The sequence below is a fragment of the Dipodomys ordii genome, unplaced genomic scaffold, assembly GCF_000151885.1.
Source record: "Dipodomys ordii isolate 6190 unplaced genomic scaffold, Dord_2.0 Scaffold69, whole genome shotgun sequence".
In the NCBI taxonomy this organism is placed as follows: domain Eukaryota; kingdom Metazoa; phylum Chordata; class Mammalia; order Rodentia; family Heteromyidae; genus Dipodomys; species Dipodomys ordii.
In genome coordinates, this window is record NW_012267285.1 from 3,424,274 (window position 1) to 3,429,499 (window position 5,226).

The following is a 5,226-nucleotide window of genomic DNA, read 5'->3' on the forward strand; positions in this document are numbered from 1 at the left end:
CCCCAGCAGCCCGCTGCTGCCCGCCAGCACTAGGTCCATTTCTGTCAGGCCGTCTCAGGGATGGGCTGTCGGGAGGGAGGGAAGGTATGGAGTGTGCGGCTTCCGGCTCGCGGGGGGCCTCCAGCACCCCACGGGGCAGGCAGAGGCCCCCCCAAAGAGACGGCAGACTCGGTCCGCTCTCTGCCGTCACACGGGGAGGCCAGGCGCCTCCTCCTGCCTTCCTGCCCGGGGGCGACCCTGAGCAGGGACGGTGGAACCCCGCAGGCCTCCACCCCGGCCGGGGCACTCCGCGACGGGAGCCCCGCGCAGCCTGACCGCCTCTCCGTGTGCTCTCTTCCAGGCTCTTCAGCGCCATCTTAGAACAAGCAACCAAAGCGGACGGGGCGAATGCCCTGGGAGGGAAGGGGGCCGGGTTCGATGTGAAGGCGCTCAGGGCTTTCCGCGTGCTGCGCCCCCTGCGGCTGGTCTCCGGAGTCCCCAGTAAGTACTGCCGGGAGTCCCAGGGCCTTTGCACGCGCCTGCTCCCTTCCTCCGGGCCCTGCCTCGATGTCCCCTTCCCTCCCGGGGTGTCACCGCGGTCCCTCCTCGCCGTGCTCTTCCCACACGGCTCACTCGGGTGCTTCCTGCCCCTCACGTCTGCGTGGGTCGACCCAGCCACGCGGCCACCTGCGCCCCGTCACCGGCATTTCCATCTTCTCTGACTTACCTGATTGCGTGTAGAAGCAGGGATCAGTAACGTGTAGATCGTAAGAAGTGCGTAGATCGTAAGAAGTGTGTGCTGTGTGCTGTGCGCTGTGCGCTGTTTCTTGTCACAAGGGTTAACAGGCCAGGTGTGTTAGGAGTCAGAAAGTTGCTGGTTGTTTTTTTTAAATGCCGGCGTTTGTACTGACCGCCCCTGGAGTTCCCAGTCCTGGACGATTCCCAGTCACGAGCTGGAAAGTGCAGGCCTGACAGGCCACCGGTCAGTTTGTCCCGCAGGATCTATGTGGTACTCAGGTCACGTAAGATTCCACCGGCCACCACAGCGGACGCAGGAGCGAGTCAGATGCTAAGCGCTTCTCCGAGTTCAAAGCACAGCGGCAGAACTAGACTCCTGCGCGTGGCGGATAGAATAAAACATGGCAGGCGTCCAGGTGAGGGGTGACCGGCTCGGTCACGAGGAAGTGCTGGGGGTGTCCCGCTGCTGGGGAGGTGGGGTGCTGAGGACGGGCAATCTGGGAAGCCCTCCTGGAGGAGGTGGCCTCCCTGGAGCTGTGCATGGATGGAGATTCTGCCCCGGAGGTGAACATCGAATGCCATCTTTCAAGGAAACTCCGTGATGCAAAGACCTAGCCGCTGTGCCCATCGAGACCCTTCCCACTGTGGAGAAAGCCCATTCACGAGCTGATGGGGCACAAGCCTGTGAACCGTCCCGAAGAACTCTCCGTGTGGGGCTGTCCACACGGGCTGCGAATACGGAGTCCCGGGCTAGACACTGACAACGCCTGTGCGAGGAGTGCGCGCACTTCCGGAGCAATACGCAGGGGTCGTCTGCTCCTCTGTGTATGGCCCACGTGTCCGCCCCGCTCCGTGAGTTACAGAAGAGAGCCGCGCGAGTGTGTGCGCACGGCGCGCAGAGAAATGCAAGAGAAAGGATGAGCTTTGGCTTTCTAAAACGAGAGCAGAGTGAAGGGTTCAATAGCAACCCGCGACCAACGCGCGACCGAGTCTGAAGCGTGGCTACGTGGTGCAGATCGGGGAGTCGATTCTGGACACGCTGGGGCGCCCCAAGACTCTGGAGACGTCTTATGAAGAAAGACAAATCGACAAGCCCGGAGGCTGTGTGGCATGGGAACCCGTGGGGTGCCGGGCCGGCAGCTCTGGGGAAGCGGGAGGGGCTGGCGGCTGGCCTGGGGTCAGAGACAGACCAAACGGTGTCACCGCTGACCTCTGCCCTCCCCCACTGGGAACCCAGAGGCCGCTGCCGCCGGGGTCTCCTCCGCTCTGCCCAGCACCGCCCGGCGCCCTGCCTGGTCTGCGCACAGATGCTGTCACCAGACATCTTTGCTCTGCAGTCCCAGCGCACTTAGGACCAGGCGTCGGGCGGGAGGCGGTCAGGTTACTGGGGACGTGTCCATAAGGAAGATGGATGTCAGCCCCTCCCCTCTCTCTCTTTTACTTCCTGGCCACCATGAGGTGAACCGACTTCCTCCACCACGTGCCTCTGCCGTGGTGTATGGCCTCATGACAAGCCCCAAAGCACACGCACGTGCACACACACACACACACACGCACACACACCTGGGCCACGCGGTCCCAGGCTGCAGCCTTGAAAACCGTGAGCCAGAACGCACAGGCTTTTTCTCCTTTGAGTCGATGATCCCTGGTGCTTCGTCCCAGCCATAGAAAGATGGCCCACACCGCATCCGTGACTGAAAGATGGCCGATGCTAACGTTAACCACTCCCCAGACCAGGTGACGACCCCACACCCGTCCCGAGGTGCCGGTTTCCCCGGGCAGAGCCCCAAAGCAGGGACTTCCGGACCGCGCGTCCAAGCGCACAGGTCTATAGTCCCGGCTCCTCTGCCTGCTTCTCTGCTTTGCCTCCATTTCTCTTTGAATATTGGGTGCAGCACAGGGAAGGGCAGGACTTCCTGGGAAGCCCCGCGCCTGTCTAGCAACAAACTTGCTTTTTACATCCGCCTCCAACGGAGGCTGTGAGGCCTGCCGTGGGCAGGAGAAGGGCAGAGGCTGGCGCAGAGGAGCGGGGAAGCTAATCCACACCGTCCCTTCTGTCATGGAGCTTTGCAGAGCAGCCAATCGATAACAGTGTGCGACTAAACTGGGAAATTCTCTATTGTCGGTGCTCTGGATGGAGCAGTTAAAATTAATAAGAATAAACCGGGCACCGGTGGCTCACGCCTGTCATCCCAGCTACTCAGGAGGCTGAGATCTGAGGATCGCGGTTCCCGGGCAGGAAAGTCTGTGAGACTCTGATCTCCAATAAACCACTCAGAAAACTGGAAGTGGTGCTGTGGCTCAAGGGGTAGAGCACCAGCCTTGAGCTGAAGAGCTGAGGGACAGCGCCCAGGCCCAGAGTTCAAGACCCACGACTGACCAAAACAATTAATAATAATAGTACTAGTAACAGTGACAAAGAAAGCACCCTACCCCACGGCAGGCTGCACGTTCTCTGACCTGCACAGTAAATACTTGGTGGACTCCCAGAGCTCCAAGAGCTGGTCAGCCGGCCCCAGGGTCCACGAAGGAGGGACATCGGCTCTAATCGATGGACACGATGCTGCTTACTCGGGGAAGGGCAAGAAGAAACACCCACCATCTAGGCCGTGGTTTTCTTGAGACAAACGTGCATGCCCAAACAGACACCCGGCTTGCAGGGCGCTCAGCTTTAGGGGGTGGCGGCGGCTGGTGGCCATGGTGTTGGTCTGGTCGTGTTTTGAGGGACTGTGAACTCCTTTGGAAAGATCGCTGCTGACCTGAGCCTCTGCGGGAGGCCTCGGGGTCTGCAGTTGAGCAGCGATGTGAGAGGGTTAACCTGCGTCCACCCCAAAGCTCCCCCGACCCTCCAGACTGGAGAGCAGCAGGATCCTCCGGTTTCCCTCTCCGTCATGACTGCTGGACTCGGAGCGGCCGGTGGCCAGCGTGGCCTGGGGCAGAGCCCTTCCCCCTCCACATGCCGGCTGACACACCCACCGCACCTTGGCCGCTCTCGGGGCCGGGCAGCGTGATGCACGCACACACGCAGAAGCCACGCCAGCATCCGGAACTTCCGCACTTCCCTTCTGTGCCTGTCTCTGTCCCGGCGATCTTCAAACGCGGACGGACGGACGGTCCGTAGCAAGGTGATCGTCGCCTAATTAGAAACGATGGTTGTAATAAAGGCCACTTAGGCCTGTACGTGACCCGTCCTTTCCTTCCAAGTGCTGGGGAGGCCGAGGGGCGGGAGGGGGTGAAGCTACCGTGGAGCCGGCGTCCAGCGAGGTGATTAGTCGGTGGGGTGTCACCACCCGGGTCCGAATTCCCAGCGCCACTGCTGAGTAGCTGCGTGCCTCAGTTTCCTCGTCTGTACAGCGAGGATTACAGTCTCCTGTGAGGATCAAATGAGGACAGCGGTGGGGGACACCCAGGAAGCCCGAGAGAGCACACGCGCTGCCGGGATTTCACGCTCATCTCCCGGCCAGAAAGTAAGAGAGAAGAGGGAAGAACCCCGAAGCCTTCCCACCCCTAAGAGAGAAGAGGGAAGAACCCCGAAGCCTTCCCACCCCTTCAGGTTCCCGTCGCCCCAGTAAGACCACAGCGGGGACAAGCCCTTGACGCACAGGCCTTCGCGGCACCCTTGGGTGCGGGACGTAGCTGTTTCACTGAAGTGCAGCTTCCGCTCAGGAAAGCCCGGACGTCTTACACGGACAGCCCCAGAGGCGGTTCCCTGGCCCGGCTCCATCGGCCTCGTCTGGACCCCTGCCATCACACCCAGTTCAGCTGTCTTGGAAGTAAAAACTAAGAGGGAAAGAAAACAAGATCCTCTCCCCTGGCCTGTTTACGTCCCCTCCCTCCTGCTTGTCCTTAGAGAAGAGTTCCTTCCTGCTGGACAGCGCACGTCCCCCCAGCCAGGTCTGCCACGCACGTCTGCGGAGATGCTCGTGTGCCCGGAAAATGTCTTCCTCGCGTGCTCTTGCTGAAGGCTGTGTTTGCTGGATGTAGAATTCTTGGTTGGCCTGGGCTTCCCGCCCCACCACCCGCAGCTTTACATGCGCTGAAGCCCCACTGCCCGCAGCTTTACATGTGCTGGCCGGGGCTTCGCCCCACCGCCCGCAGCTTTACATGCGCTGAAGCCCCACTGCCCACAGCTTTACATGCGCTGGCTGGGGCTTCGCCCCACCGCCCGCAGCTTTACATGCGCCGTGCCCCTTTCTCCTGCCCTGGGCGTCTCCGAGGAGTTGTTCACACTCTCATCAAGGTCCCTTGAATAGGCTTGGGGTTTGTTTTTTTTTCTCTTTCACTCACTGGCTCTGTTTGGGATTTTTTTTTCCTTCCATCGATGGGTTTTCAGAAGTTTCTAGATGATACACTTCATCGTATCTGCTGGGAATGTGCCGGGGCGGGGGGTGGGGGGAGGGCTGTTCTCGGGTCCATCTGCCATGAGGAGGCGTTCGTGATGTACACAAAGCCACTGTGGTTGTCGAGTCCTCAGAGAGCTTTGCTCTGAGCCGCCGCACGCTTCCCCTC

The 5,226-nt window shown here is 60.8% G+C and overlaps 1 protein-coding gene across 1 annotated transcript in view; it reads left to right on the forward strand.

Moving 5' to 3' along the window:
• The first annotated feature begins 413 nt into the window (after nucleotides 1-413).
• Cacna1c (calcium channel, voltage-dependent, L type, alpha 1C subunit) overlaps nucleotides 414-5,226 on the forward strand; it is a 107,687-nt gene continuing 102,874 nt past the window's right edge. The window contains exon 1 of the mRNA XM_013023621.1: nucleotides 414-480. The gene's annotated coding sequence lies outside the window, so the exon portion shown is untranslated. The remainder of the gene's footprint in view (nucleotides 481-5,226) is intronic.